At 41.2% G+C, this 15945-nt stretch overlaps 1 protein-coding gene across 2 annotated transcripts in view; it reads left to right on the plus strand.

Annotated features, from left to right (window-relative positions):
* The window catches only part of SPSB4 (splA/ryanodine receptor domain and SOCS box containing 4), a 159940-nt gene that overhangs the window by 53662 nt on the left and 90333 nt on the right, over positions 1–15945 (plus strand). Inside the window, exon 1 of one of the 2 annotated variants that reach the window (XM_062582793.1) lies at positions 13694–13779. The exons of the other annotated variant lie outside the window; for it this stretch is intronic. The gene's annotated coding sequence lies outside the window, so the exon portion shown is untranslated. Of the gene's footprint in view, positions 1–13693; positions 13780–15945 lie in introns of those variants that run through there. 2 annotated transcript variants of the gene reach the window in all.

Raw genomic sequence — 15945 nt, forward strand, 5'->3', positions numbered from 1 at the left:
AAGCATCTTTCCTGAACTATACCTTTCTAGCGAGACAATACTAAATGTGGCAATTTGTGGTTTCACCATCATTTAATTGGAAGGGGCTTAAAGGGTACTAGAAATACATCTGAGTTATAGTCATCTTTGTAACATATTTCTGGTACCTGTTCAGATTCTTGACTTTATATTTCCATATTCTCAAAGCTACACTGCTTCAAATTACAATTTCAGTTGTCAACAGCATGAATTCATCATGTCAGTCTTACCTTCTCTAGATAGTAATTTTCTAGAGACTGCATTTTGCTATGTTGTAATAAAAATAAAATTAATGGCTGATTTGGCTAGGTGAATGTTAAGATTGTGTTATGTATACAGTTTGGCTCTTTTCATATTGTAGCTCAAACTGGTTATAGCACGTCATACACTTAATGGTTTTTAATTATCTCCCATCAACACTGTATTTTAAGACAACATGTCACACAGTCTCAATATTATATAATTAAATCTGCTTGGGATCTTAAAATTATTTAGTTCAGATTTTAAAATGAAGATGCTAAATTAATATCTATTAATGAACTTGTAAAGAGATTATCTTCTATTGAGGGGTCAAAAATGTTTGGGATATTTTTGGTAAAAAATATTTACTCAGTTTATAGAATTTATAGAATTTTATTCTACTTTGTTGAAGTCTGTAGGTTAGGACAAGATATATCAGCAAGTTTTTTGTTTATTGCTCTAGCTGTAGTGAAAATCTGTAAATAGACCTATTTGAATTTGGAAATGTTGATTGACTTGTATTTAACTTTTTGGATTACCACTTTCAGAAAAAGCTTTTAAAAACATTTCAAAAGTTTCTTATTATAAGTTTCTTATAATAAGTCTAGTGTTAGCTATCTAGCAGTCCAGAGAGAAGCATTCACACAGAATTATGGCTCAGTTGCAAGATTTAAACTGTTTCAAAGGAAAAAGGCAATTATTTAAATAACAAAACAAACACCTGCTCCTTAGAAATCCAAAGTAAGGAAGCACAAAAAACAAATGCAAAACCCAACCCCCAAAACATACTGTTTGGAAGAAAATGAGTTACTGCCTTATGAGTTAAGTAGAAGATCATTCTAAGCTCACTAGTTAAATAATACAATCATGTTTATACTCTTCACTTTAAATACATGCACCATGGTGAATACCTCCTTTATTGAACATACTTTTTGTTAGTTTTTCTGCAACATCCCACTTTCATCTCTGGATTTGGAATACATTTTGACAAAGTGTGATTTATGGCTTTATCCGCTTCCCCCACCAAAAAAAAAAAAAAAAAAACCCAAACCAAGGTGTCGTGCATCTTCTGTGTGGGAGATTTTTTACTCTAAGAAAATTGTAAAGGATCTTGTCAAAGTCGATTCCTTTGTGTTATTCTAAAGGACTAAAGTTAAAAGCTTTATAAAGTGTAGTATCTGCAGCAGTAGTTCATATGGATGGGAGATCAGAGGGACATAGTAAATAGGTAGCTATGTATACAATTTCTAAAAGCCTGTTATCTTGTCTAGTAAATAACTTCTAAAAATAAGCTTCCAATAAACCACATGGTAATATTGTTCAGTAATAAAGGAAGGTAAATTTGAGCTTGAATTCACTTACTTGCCGTCATGAAAGCTGTTTGGCAACATACTATTTAATTTTGTCTCTCAGTCGAGCTTTCTGCTGCACAATTTAATGATACAGCTTCTGGCTTAGAGTGTAACTAGCGTGCAGTTCAGAAGCTGCTTTAGCAGCCTGCTCCCGGTCCCCAGCTCCGCTGTCACGCTGTCCCGGAGACATACGGCACGTTTTGGTTGTGGTTCACTTCAGTATCCTGCTGCTGTTTGGGGCAGAGAGGCCTGCATTCCTGAAGTATTCTCGGAATGAAGGATTGAATATCCCCCTCCTATATTGTATGAGTTTTTGATGGGGGAAATGCTAAAACTAACAACAGGGGACTCAGTATTTTATTTTTCCATTAGCTCACCGCCAAGTTTTGCTTTCCTGCTGCGTAGCTTATGGAAGGAGTTTCCATGTAAGATTGTTTGCTGCCTGTAGGAAAATGCGGGTGGCAAATGCAGTTGCATGCTCACCGTCTGCTTCACAGAATACTCCCAAGTACCAGCCACCCCACGAGGAGCTTGTTGTGAAGATGACAAAGACGGGTTTTCCTTCCAACTTCGACCAGTGAAACTGAGGAGTTGTTGACTCCGTACGGTGGGGCTCAGCATTTCATTGGAAGCAAGGCATCCAGATGGGCCTGCTCTCTCTGCAGGCACCTTGATGATCTAATTAACTCATGCCCAGAAAAGATATCCAAGATAGATATGCAAGTCCAGGATATCCAGGACAAGCCCTCAGACTCTCTCTTCTGCCTAATATTATGCTATTGAACATGATTATTTCAAGTCAAATTCAAATGTGACCTCAGTTTTTAATAACGTGCCTAACTAGTAGGCCTCTGAGCATCATTTGAGAGTTCGGAATCACAATGATTCTCTTAACTTGTTTCTTGGGAATGGACTGATTGCTAAAGGCTATGAGTGAGAACAGGGCTCCCTGTACCCTTCCTGCAGTGGTTGGGTTCTGCTGGAATGGGTTTCCTCCATCAGGGAGAATAGGAGCAAAGTGAGTCCGGCTGCCTCAGTGCATAAATCTCCGAGCTGCACATCTCCTACAGTAGAATATAGGTGCTCAGCAAGAAGCTTCAGAGGAAATTTTACATACGGTAGATTCTTGACACTTGCATTTAAGCAAAACAAAGTGAAGCCTTTCCAGTAGCAGATGTCTGTAGCTAATTTAACACTAGAATTCAGTTTCTTAACCCATGATTGAAATAATTTTCTTTAATGCTTTCTTTGTGCAAAAGGACTATGACAAAAGTAGTTAAACATACGATCTCCAATAGCCTACTGGGTGTATAAATTTGATCTGGCTAATACGGTGTTCTGCCTACTAGGTAAGAACAAGGAGAGGTGGAAAGTACCAGTCATAATAGAATCTTTCCTTTTTCTGAATGAAAAAAATAGTGTTTCCGTATGTATTTCATAATAAGCCTTTTAGGTCGTGTGTCTTTTTCATCAAATGTTCAGTCGTACCTTTTTTGTAGATCCAAAACAGACTGGACTATTAGTTTGTAAGGAATACAGCTGACTATATAGAAGGGGTATACTTCTTAGATATCACCAGAGATGTATGTGTTTGCTTTAAAAGATCTGTTTTGTTTTGCAGTTGTACTATGTGACTTCTAGCTACTCTGAGAGGTAACTCTAGCTACTCTGGCCTTGCCTGGCTGAGAGGGGTACCACAGGTACTGGCAGTGCAGCCCAGAGCCAATTAAGTTAACGCCTTCTGTGGCATCAAATTGTAAGTTGCCCTGGTTAGATCAACACTCAGAGCAAAGGAACATTAGGGAGCAAAATAGCACTTTTTGTACTGAGCTTTTTTACTGTGGTATTTCAGATTTCTAATAAAATGGAAGGGAAGCTTACAAGTGATGGTGTTGGCTATCCCGAAATAAATTGTGTGAGTTTGTCTGCTTTTTGGGAGATTCTGATGCTTTTTAGTGTTTTGCATGTCTTCAAGAGAGGTTTTATTACCCTGGCAAACTGCAGATGTATATGACTGCTTAACATGCTGGTTACCTTTCTGAACTCAGATAAAAAGCAATGTCAGATTTGTTACATATTCTTTCTTCTTCTTTGGCCAAATTGTACTTTTGTCATAAGACTGATTGGGAAGAAGTTACTCTTCAAATGTTTCCATTTTTCTTGACAGAACAGTCTGTAAATGTAGATACGAAATGTTACATCTCATAATATGTATTTGGAGTGCATAAGATGTAAAGAATAAAAAATACATTTTATAATAGATTTATGAAGTATGCCCTGGAGATATGATTCGTTAACAGAGCTAAACAATGATTACTTTGCTTCCATTAAAGATATCCTTTGATAGGTTTCTGATGGAAAATAATATAGCTTTCTCCAAAAAAGTGGAAGCAGCTGAAATGCAGCAGATAGTTGAGTACCTGGCAATTATGTTTTTAAATATAAAATAATTCCTTTTTCTAAAGAAAGGCATGTCCCATTTGGATGGGATTTTGGCATATCCCATTTGATCTACTGGCTACATTTCCTGATGTCATGTGTGACAGCCCTTTTTCCAAACAAGAATTTGTTATGTTAAAATGTCTGGATCATGGCATTCGGGAATAAATCAATTAGAGATGTGTATAGATTGTAGGTAGGAACACTGTGTTGCAAACAATGTGTTGATCCAGTTAATTAACTGAAAAGGAAATGAAGAAAGTTGGATTTTATGAAGCAACTTTTTAACTTATATTACTGAAAATGTTTATCTTTCTCTTTCCCTCTCCTCAGTCTCCATTAAGTGTCCTCAACTATCAGTGAATTTAAAGAATCGCAAGTTATTAACTAGCTTTAGGATGGTGCTTGTAGCCTGTTGGAGATTGTCCAAAGCTAAATGCAGGCTGAAATTTGGAAAGCACACTCACCTTAGAGGCAAAAAACACAGCAGCATCAATTCCTAAGAGAATAGGTTGATCTAATGAAAATTCTGCCCAGCTCTTAATTACATCAATATGAACAGTGGACTATATAGTTTTCCTCTGGAGGTTTATGACTCAGTGTGTAGCTCCCAAGGTGGAGGAAAAGCAAGTTTCCAACTGCACATACACTTTCTGTTTCAGTTTTGAGGGCTGGATCTCCTCTATGATAGAGATGCGAAAGAAATGCTGGGTCTCAAGGACTAGAGCTTTTAGAACTTTTAGACCAAATTGCATATGACAAAGGGGGCTGCATATTAGTTATGAATAGCTTTTCCCTCTTTTCCAAATTGAATAAATTAACATAGTTTTATTTGATTTTATTTTTATTTTTTGCTTTTTAAACTTGCATTGTGTCTTCTCTCACAGAAGAAATTGCTGATCTCAGTCTCATTCAAAATTCACATAGTTTCCGAATATTAGCTCTTCTTTCCTTACTCTTCATCCTTATTCTTCTGTGACCTGCTATACTTGTCTGAGCAGCTGTTGCTACTAAACTACCTTTTCCCCCATCTGGAAGGCAGATGGGCTAATCCACAAAGAGCCAGTATTTGTTCATGGATCAATTTTCAGAGGGTCTAAAGTGAACAACTGACAACCTTCCCAAGATACTGAACATGTCTATGCCTGGGCAATGTTCCACAAAACAAGCAAAGCCTTTCAAGATTACATATATTTAGGAACAGGAAGAAAGGAAGTCTTTTTTTTTTTCTTTTTTTTTTTAATGAGAAGATTGCCTTGCCTACCTTGTTATGCAAGGGGATTTGCAATTTTTTCTTCCGTTCCTTTTCTAACAGAAAATATTACAAAAGAAAAATGATAGGACTTTTCACGTCTCCTAAACAACAGCACCTGCAGTAATGAAAGTATTTAACAAATTTAACAAAGCTTGTGTCATATTGGAAGCCTAATTCTGGTTTGTACTTGCCTATGATAGCTCAGTGTTTTCGGTTTTCCTGCTGACATCCAGCTCTTTATTTAGATAGTTGTGCGTTGTTGCCTGGAGAGTCACTATATCCTTGCTGTTTAAATTTGATGTGAAATTATTTTATCCTCTTTTCAGAAATGTTGGAACAGTACAAGATGGACTAAAGTACAATCAGTCTTTCAGAGTTTCCTTAGCAGTGGGATGTATGCCCCGGCATATTTGATATCATGTAAACTGCATATGCATTACCATAGGAAAAATCTCTGCCCAGGGGCAACTTGTTTCTTTATGAATCCTACTTCTAAATCAGTCATAACATGTTAGATTGAAAAATAAGTGAATAAATGGTTTACAGACGTATTTTCTTGGTCAAGTTAAATGATGAAATTACTTTCTTTGTATTTTCAGACCTTGAGTTTCTTTCATAAAAGAGAATCAGTGAGATGGATTCCCCTTGACAGTTACCCAGATATGCCAGTATCTCTATAGCAATAAGTCTTTTTTCTTCACAGAGACCTTAACAGCCTCCTGTGAACTGTGTGTGTTATCCCAGAGGTGCAAGCAGCACTTTAGAAAAAAATATTAACAGCAAGTCTGCATATGCCATAAGTTATTGGAAACTGGGCTTGTAGCTGTGACAGTTCCATAAAGAGAATGATACATTTTTCACTTCACAACATACCTTGTCACAAGAGTAGTAACACATTTTAACTGAGGAGTAGAATGGCTTGCTTGTATAAACTGGCCCGTGTATATTGTGTGCTTTCACCTTTGCTCACCATCTGTCCTCGCTGGAGCTGGCGTCTGCCATCTGAGGATGGCCTCCCGGATGTTTAATTCTCTGATTAGATGCTTATGGCACCCTCAAAAAACATAAAACTAAAGACAGTTGGTTGCCTTTGTCCGGTGCACACTTCCATATCCCCATGGCGCTTTTGTGTGTGCCCCCTTACGAACAGCCTTTTGTGTGCCCAGACCCCAGATGGCTGCCTGCAGTCACAGCCTTTAGTAGAAGAATCATATTCAAATTGTCTAATGGATAATAAACTGTACTGACTTTGCTTTTGATGTGAATGGATGTTTTCAAGTTGAAGAAACAAAAGATCTCCTGGGGAAAATTGCCAAAGATATGTATCATTGTCGGGAGAGAGCTGAATAAATTAAAACTACTTACTGGGTTTGCTGAGAAAACAGGCAATGCAGAAGTTGAAGATTAAAAACCAGAAAATATGGTAGCATTAGCAGAAAATCTTTTAAAATCCATATTGTCTACATTGTTACAGCTAAGCAACTAACAAAGACCTTTTTTTGTATGTTCTTAATTCACACAGGCCGTATCTGATGCCTGGAATACGTTCCAATTTAATTTTACTGAAACAAGTGTTTTCAAGAAGATTTTACAGATGCAAGATTATTCATAGAAATTGCAAAGGCAGTAGCTGAAAGTCTTTCTAAGACTCTGTTCCCTTCCTTCTGCTCTTTATGTCAAGGAGAAGAAATACGTGACGTATCCCAAAAGCAGAGTTTCAGATGTTGGTAATCAATTTGAACAAAAAAAAAGAGTCCAGATAGACATTAATCAAGCTTAAATTATATCATGCATAAATATTTGAGGGCTGGGAAAACAAAGTTTTTTTTTCTTTCTTTTTTAACATGATGAAAAATGTATTAATGTAATTTTTTTATAGCTCTCTGAGGCATTTTGCTAAAAAAAGGACTGTTTTTCTCTTTGTGAAAGTAGTAATTGCCAGAGAGTTTTTTAGCATGGAAAGTAAGATTGTGAAACAGTAAAATTCTTAAAAATACCTAATGTTCCAAGAATATTAGCAAGACCTAACAAAGGTGAGTGTCTGGAATAGCCTGGGACACAGTGATAGGGTAGGCAGCGTATGAAAAAATCCTAGATCTTTGATACGGTGTAATAGTTTCTAAACATTTTGGAAAATACAGAATATCTCCTGAAGAAGCAAGACAGGATGCGGGGTTAAGTTCTGTTTTTTTCAAAGAGAAAGGTCTTTGCATCTACCTTCTTAGTTGGTATTTCTGTTTTGAAATCTTGTGGAAATTATCCACTAGCTAGATTAAGAAAGCAATTTTGAAATAAAAAAATAGTCTACATCTGTCAAAATTATTGGATACTGTATATGAGAAGTCCAAAAATATATCATGTGCAAATCTGTGTGAGATACCTACCTGTATTAGCTACTCATGACAATGTTTAAAAGAATAGCTAAGTAACAGAGAGGCTTAATACAAGGGTGCACTTCTGATCTGAAGTGTAAGATGTCTGTATGTGCTATGGTTTTGCATACAATGTGCCTCGGATCCAAAGCATAGATCTTGTGGTTTTCCACAAGCAATTATTTTGGGATGTTGTGTTCACATTAAAAGAAAAAAAATGAGAAAGAGAGATTGTAATAGTGACTTCTTGCTAATTCTAAACTCAAAGCTTTCCTATCAGAGACACTTATAAAGACATATTTTTTTCTTTTGACTAGTTCAGTGGACAAGGACTAATACTATCAAAAGTGTCAATAATGCCCAATCTGAGTTTCCTCCACATAAGCAGTGGCTGGTGTAATGGAGTAAATACACAGTGACTTAATAATCATCTGGGAGGTTGGAATAGTCATGATTGAGTCTAAACCAAGTCAAGAGGATACTGATGTGTTGAGAAGGCTCAAATGATCTAGTGAGGATCCATTTGCTCCCCAAACAATGCAAGTGACACAGTCTTTTGCAAAACAGGCACATTATGTACTGCAGCATCAGCAGTGTTGTAAACTAACCTGGTTTTAGATGTTCCTATGACACCTATCATCCTTGACCCTATATCCATCCACAGAAGTTCCTACTGACAATATTGTGTTTTGTTTCTCTTCTGAAATGGGCCTTTTTATAGTTGCATTTCATTGCTATAATGTGCTCTGGACAGTGCTGCGTAGTAATACTACTTGAAAATTAAAGCTAATGCAAAATACGATTACATGCATTATTAGATTTCAAAGCCAAGACCGCAATACCAGAATTTTGTGATATGAGCTAGCTGCCAGTCCATTTCTGGTGTGGTTTGTAGAATTGTAATGACTTTAAAGGGTTTAATTACTTTCAAAGCAAGTTCTAAGAAAACACCTCTTCGTAGTGGATTGAAGAGGTCTGTGGAGGAATACGTTTTCTGGACTTCCCAAGAGAAAGTGCCTCCTCAGAGATCATTTTTGGACAGTGGTTTCTCTGTTGGAATTTAACTACTAATTTGGCCATTAGATCTTGCAGAACCCAAAATAAACAAGTCTAATGAATTCTGGATTGGTTTTGGTATTATTAAAACTACTGCAATTGTTTATCAATAGATTGCGTTTTCTGAATTTTACTTGTTTATAGCTAACACAGGACAAGTAGTTATTACGGTATTTAAGAAAAATCTTCCCCGAAACCTTGGACTGTTTTGCTTCTGTGTTGACAGAAAGTCAGGGTGCCTACGTCCAGCTAAATTTGGCATGAAGAGAAGACTTGAATACCAGTTCCACAGAGAAAAGAGCTTTCTTTGGACAGCTGAAACCTACACAGTCCTTGAGACTGATGAACACATGAACAAAACACAAAGGCAGCTGAGCTGCTTTCCTCTTATCTGTGAATATTGTGCACAGTCTGACAGTATTTTTCTTCTTATCTGATGTGCTTAGGGGAGAGACCTGACAATGTTACAATATATGAAGTATGTAGTAGCATGTATGGTTATCTCTGCTTTTGGATAGACCTCTGACATTTTAAAATAAGCTATTTCTGAGACGTTAAGCATTTCTGAATGTCATCTGTATTTCTCAAATGGGGTATGCAGAATCTTTATTCTTTTTCGACAATCTTTGAACTAGTGAAACATTTATGCAAGTGCTAATTTCCTAATCTTGGAGCGTTTTCGTCATTGTGGTTGTAGCTGACATTGAATTCAGGGATCTACTCTAAGAAAGCAAACTGACTTCTGCCCAATGACCCGTGAGAGCTGAAGATCTTTGTCTTCGTTTTACAATTTCTGCATTCATTAAGGGACGCGTGTATGCTAGCTTCCAGGTTAGTGGTTTTGGTAGACTCTGAGTACCAATTGTAAAGTTCAAATTCACTGTTACAAGTAACATTGCCAGGGTAGAGTGAAGAACATTCATGTTGAGAAGCTCACATGGCTGCTGTCTCCAGATCACACTTTGAATGGTCAGAGGAAGGTGTACGCTTCTGTGTTTTTCTGGATCCTTTGATACAAATGTGGTGTTACAGTTCAGCGTTCATGGAAGCAGTACTGGAGTACTTTAAAGATTTAAACACGTTATGTAGGAATTTAGTGAACTTTTTAGATAACTTCAGTCAAAGTTATCTAAACAAATGTCTTTTTATGTGGATATCTAAAATCCATGAAGACAGAGATTTGCATTAGAATTCATTTCATTAGCCTGCAGCTCACCTACTTAAAAATCCTGTACTGCTGTCTAACAGGTGACACCAAGGTACCTGGCTTGTCCGTCTGCTAGGACAACCAATATGGTTACAAAGCATTATGGGACGTGATGGAGGACTTGAGTCCCATGACACGCATGAGCATGGCTCTGTTTACACTGCTCGTTCTACTGAGGAGGTTGTGCGGCCTCACTCACCTCTCCCCTCTGCCCTGCTCCGGAGCTTGCCCAAAACCCACGCCTGCACTCCGGCCTGCATCCAGACAGGAAGGATTACGGGGAGGATATAGAAATAGTGGCTAAATGGCCTTTAGCTGCAAGCTCATTGTGCCCCTTCTCCGAGACAGCCGGATGTGAGGCAGCTCTGACCTGAAGGCTGTGCAGCTGTAGGGCCAGGCAGCCGGTACGGTCAGCAGAGCCGCTCATGCCCGTTTCTAAAGAACAGAGTAGACATTCCCAGCCTGAACACAGCAACACACAGAAATAAAGTGGGTAAAAGAGGAGCACATTGATTCATTACTTAGATTTTAGGGTCAGGACTCAGGACTTGATACGTATGTGTGTGTGTCAAGAAATTTCCTAGCTATTGTGTCAGGAAAGGTTCCTAGCTAGTTTTGAGGGGAGCTGAGAGTGGATCCGGGTTCATCATGCTGTAAACATGGAACTTTACTGTGAAGATTAGCACCTATGAGAAGAATGAAGTTGATACATTCGCTCTTTTCACTCTTCCAAACGTCAAACTATTTACTTCAAACTATTTAACTTCAAACTGTGATTCTCATGAGTGATATAAGTAGGAAACAAGCTGTTGCTCTCTCTCATCTAGATGAGCTGTCTTTCTCCTCATGCTCTTTTCTTAACTGCAGATTTCTTGCACTTTTACTCTTTCATGGGAGGCAGTGGCATTTCAGTTTTACCCTGCAGTGTCTGCCCAGCAATTTCAAACAGATGCAAAAGATTTCTCGCTTGCTTACCTAACAGTGGTGTTTCTCGGTAAGATTGAGAAATGTATGTTTTTCTTAGCTTACCTTTCTGAATGTGATTTTTATTTTGTGAGGTAAATCAGACAAGTGGAAGATTTGGGAAAGCTGAATAATTCAGAAGGTCTATGTGACTTAAAGACTGTAGTGTTTGCTGTGTTCTGCCCTTTCTGTTGTGCAGCTCCAGAAACTGAATCAAATGCTTGTTTTTGTTGATGTCTGCATCAGAGTTTATACTGAAGGTTCATTATGTTGTTATTACAAATCTAAACTACTTCCTCACCTCCCCAGTTACCGTATAAGATGAACTAAAAAGAACCTGTCATATCCATATCACGTCTTAAGTCTTTTAAAAATGTGTCAATATTTTAAAACCTGATTGTTCCCTAGTCTTTTAATGAGACATATGGAGAGGTGTATACATTCTCATCCATATACCGATAGCATGTGCTAGCCCTCATTAATCAAAGTGACACCTTTTACGCCCTCAAGTGTTCTCCCATTTGCACATGAAGTGTGTTCCCAAAACTCTGTGCTGCCTGATTGATCTCTGCATTGTTTGATTTTCAGACCTAGGTGTCCAAACCTATCTGAAAGGATGCAAAAGTTGACTTCTAATGTGATTTCTTCAGTCTTCTTTTGTAGAATTAGTATTACAAACCATATAAGAAGTCTTCCAAGTTCTCTTCTTTTTGTATCAAGCTTGGCACAGACATGAAGGGCCACATATCCCGTCTTACACTGAAAAACAGACTCCTCAGTGCCAGAAAAAGTGTTTTGAGACCCTGCTGCATTGTGAAAGAGTGTAAGTAAGTCTGATAAAAAATGAGGAAAAGAAAACAAAGCATTCTTCAAGGCCCCTTCTTTCTGTGTTCAAGCATTGCCCATCCTGGGGCTTCTCTCAAAAATGAGAGCCTTGGAATATGTATTGTATAGTATTTGAATCTAAGAAATCCTTAGGACTTAAATTCAGTAGCTTGTCCATTAGTAAAGAACACAGGCTGCTCATTTCAAAGTTTCCATGGCTGCATATATATATATATAAATTATATAAAAATTTATATACATATATGTGTGTGTGTGTGTGTGTATATATATATATATATATATAAACCAGAAAAAGACTGGCTGAGGGAACATGAAGCAGTAGAAAGGCTTTCTAGGCTTAAAGATGTTCACTGCTTATAGAAAACTCCCACTCATCCCTTTGTGTTCTGTTCCCTGCATTTCTGCTGGTTATCCCAGAAACTGGGAGGCCAGTGAGGTGTGTGTTCAGGGCCTGGAGGGGGAACTTAAGTTTAATACTGTTTTCCAAAATATTGTAGTAGCAGTGCTGGCGTGCGTGAGGCTGGATGTACCATCGAGCTCCCGCAGAAGGCACTGTCATTTTCTTACACTTTTGCCACCCGCACTGTTTGTGTGAAACCTGCCACGTGTACTGAGGATGTCAGCACTGAAGACCCACAGAAATGTTAGCGCTAAGGAACGGGGGAATCCCCTCTCGCTAATCTTTATGGTGTACACATGCGTATTTATCTCGGCTGGTTTCTCTCTTTGAACTTGCTGAAAGTCTCTCTGAGGATTTCACTAACATAAATAAAAAGAACGTAGGAGTAAGTATCACCAAGAAAGAGCTAAAAAAAATCTCCATCCCCAAAAATATGAAGTAGGGGTAGAACAGCAGAACTTGAGGAAAAATACTAATGGGAAAAATGCTAAGGTTTCCAACTCTGCATTTTCATTGTCTTACACTACAAGAGACATTCGGTAGTTAACTTTAAGGAGTGCATGAAAGTCTGTGAGAGGTTAATCTGCATTGGTCCCATCCCTGTAATAAATCTAGCTTCGAGGTGGGAAATGCATAGATGGTGCGAGAAAACCTGATACAAAACGTCTCAAGCACTGCACGTGGCAGAGGGAAAATGCCACATCTGTGTAAAACTACAGTGATGTTTCTGGAGTCGGGGGATTTAGAACGGAGGTGATTAGGATTACAAAACAGGGAATTTCAGGGTGGTATTAGCGATATGAACGAGAGGGTGGCATGGAGGGTGCGGCTCTTGCCTGCGTTTGGGTGAGAAAAGTTCTGCAGCGCAGGATCGCGGCGGCTCCAAGTCCGCGCTGGGGGCAGCCCAGGGGGCGCGGGGAGCAGCGGCGGCCGCCCGCGGCCCTGAGCCGCCCCGCAGCGCGCAGCCCGCCCGCGGCCCCGAGCCGCCCCGCAGCGCGCAGCCCGCGGCCCCGCGCCCCCCCCCCCGCTGCGCGCAGCGCGCAGCCCGCCCGCCTGCGCCCCCCGCGCAGCCGGCGGCCGCCGCCGCTCCCCTGCTGCCGCGGCCTCCGCGCCCGCCCCGGCGCCGCCGAGCGGCCGCCGCCGCGGGCGGGGGGCTCGCGGCCGCCGCCGCCGCCGGGCTCGCACGGCGCGGGGGAAGGGGCGTCGCCATCTGTTGTTAATTCCCCGGTCACTGGATTAGTAATCCGCGGCGATGAGATCAGCGGCATCGGCTTTCGCGAGGGGGCACCGCGCTCCCCGCCGCCGCCGCCGCCGCGTGTCCCAGCTGCGCCGGCCCTCGCGGCTCCGCGCAGCTCCGCGCAGCTCCGCGCCGCCCCGGCCCCGGCCCCGGCCCGCCTCCCGCGGCCGCAGCGCCTCCCCCGCGCCGGGCCGCCGCTCGGGTGCCGCCTCCCGGGGCAGCGGCCGCCTTGGCTCGCGGCTGCCGCGGCTCCGCCGCCGGCGCGGTCGCTGCCGCCCGGCACCGCTACTTCTATTTCTGAGTTGGGCTGCTCGCGGTTCGCGTCGCCCGGCCGCCCCGGCCGCTCTTTCTCGGCGCGCACCGGCTCGGCAGATTTGCAGCGGGGTTTTTTATGGTAAGTTTGTGATGGGGGTTCTTGTGTTCGCGGCAGCTGTGTGTTTTGTTGCACAAAAAGCGTGTGGAGGTGAGTGTGGGTTTGGGGTTTTGTGTGTGTGTGTTTTAACAGCTGGTTTTGAAGATAGCGTTGAAAGAAACTTCTGAAATGTTCTGTTTTTTTAATGAAATCTTTTAAAGTAAAATTACTTTCCTGAGCTGCAAAAAAGAAGTACTTTTAGATGTTAAATAGCTAAAGACTTGTGCCTTTCGTAAACTGAGTTTATTTGACTTCGTGCTGATGAAAGCAAACCCCGCTGCCTCCTGAGTGCCATAAGCTCATATTTTAAGAGTGTTTAGCTGACGCTTTTTCGGGCAGCAAAAAGAGACCTCAGTTCAACTGTTTAGACAGATCTGAAATGCTAAACTATCTCCTGGGCAGAGGAAGGAAAGAGGGAGGCTGAACCTTTGTCAGCAGCGAAGCCCGAATTTGTATGCTAGGCTTGAATTTCAACAAAGAAAGGTATTGACTGAATTTGCCCTCTTGGTACTTCGGAAGCCTCCCGGCCCGCCCGCTGGCTCCGCTCCGCGCCGCTCCGCGCCGCTCCGCCGCAGGGGACCCGCTTCGGGGAAGGGGCGGCGGGGGAAGCTGCTGGGGCACATCTCCCGCCGGCCGCAGGTCCCTTCTGTTTCTTCGTGTTTACAACGTGCAGTGTAGGGTGATGGGGGCGGGGGCGCATCCTATATATAGCTGCGACCAGCTATTCCTTGAGTCACTAGTTCGAGATCGGCTTCAGCCCTTCAGCACTTCAGTCACGACTGATAATTTCAGTACTTTGTTTGCCTTTGGTGACAGAAATGATCCCTGATAAGATGTCACCACGTTGGAGAAAAGCTTATTCCCGGGGGAAGAAAACAGCTCCCAGGGCTGCTCATCACGCTTGCGGTTGAAACTTGTGTCTGACTTGTGCAGCATATTTCAAAGGATGCTACATTTTTAATGTTGTTGCTGTAACTAAAGCAGTCTGTCAGGGGCACGAATATCAAATTGCCATTAGATTTATTTGGTGCTGCTGACAGAATAATGCCAGATGCTCTACATTCTCTTAAAAACCATCAGAAGTTTTATAACTGGCACTGGTAATGCAAGTGTGCTTTTTAGTAGCTACTATGCCCCAGTGCCATGCCGCCCGCTGATCTGGATGACCTTGGACGACCGCACTGTGCCTCAGTGGCCCTGCCAGGGCTGAAGGCAGGGCTGGCTCTTCCCTACGTCACGAGGATTATCAAACTTTACGGCTCCGTGCCTTGCTGAGGCCCTCATGTGGGTGTTGCTCTAAAAGTACATACTGGCGCTGTTATGCTTGGAGAACCTGTATTCGCTTTAATCCTGTGCTCTCGGCCCAGCACTAGTGTGCTCTCCTGACCCGTGTTTGTCTTTGCAAATATTCAACCAGCTTTGTAACGCCAGACTTCCTGCTCAGCAAGCTGCGGGGCTTTGCTATAACACAGCGATGGCATGGTTTTGCAAGCAGCCTTTAAAGGGTGTTGTGTTCTGCCTTTGCGTAGAAATGCCAGTCAGATATCTTGCTTCCTGAGGGGACAAGAACACCTGATCTTTTTTTTTTTTTTTTTTTTTGGTTTGACCAAATTACAATCATCTTTATGGTTTGTGTTTTGTGTAGTATAGGAATTCTGAACACCAGGCCGTCTCTCCTGCGACTGCACATGCAGCAGCTCATTAATTTGTCAGGCTTCGTTGTGTGGTTGTGTAAAATTATTGTAATGGATTTTCCATGTACCAAGGAAAATTGAGCAAGCTATTTTTGTCTCATTTTCCTTCACGATTACTGTTTGCCCCTCTTCTGTGGGTGGGTAACTCTCCTCGGTTTGTGAGGAAGAAAAATGTTTTTCATCAATTCCAGTTGGTGCCATACAACAGGATTCCGCGAGATGGTTACTTTAAGCTGTTTTTTAATTCAGAGAGCTGGTGACTTATACTTTAGGGGCCTTTTTGCTTACACATTTGAGGGACAGCAATTGAAGAGGGAGGCAGAGTATGGTTTTTCTGAGATGTTTGTAGTTAAAAAAAAATGCTCATTTAAAGTGATTAGCAGCAACATGTTAAATACACAGCAGTCCTATCTTGGTAATTCTTCCCAGCTGAGGAAAAAGAGGACAGAGGGGT

Source organism: Rhea pennata, chromosome 9, assembly GCF_028389875.1.
Source record: "Rhea pennata isolate bPtePen1 chromosome 9, bPtePen1.pri, whole genome shotgun sequence".
In the NCBI taxonomy this organism is placed as follows: Eukaryota; Metazoa; Chordata; class Aves; order Rheiformes; family Rheidae; genus Rhea; species Rhea pennata.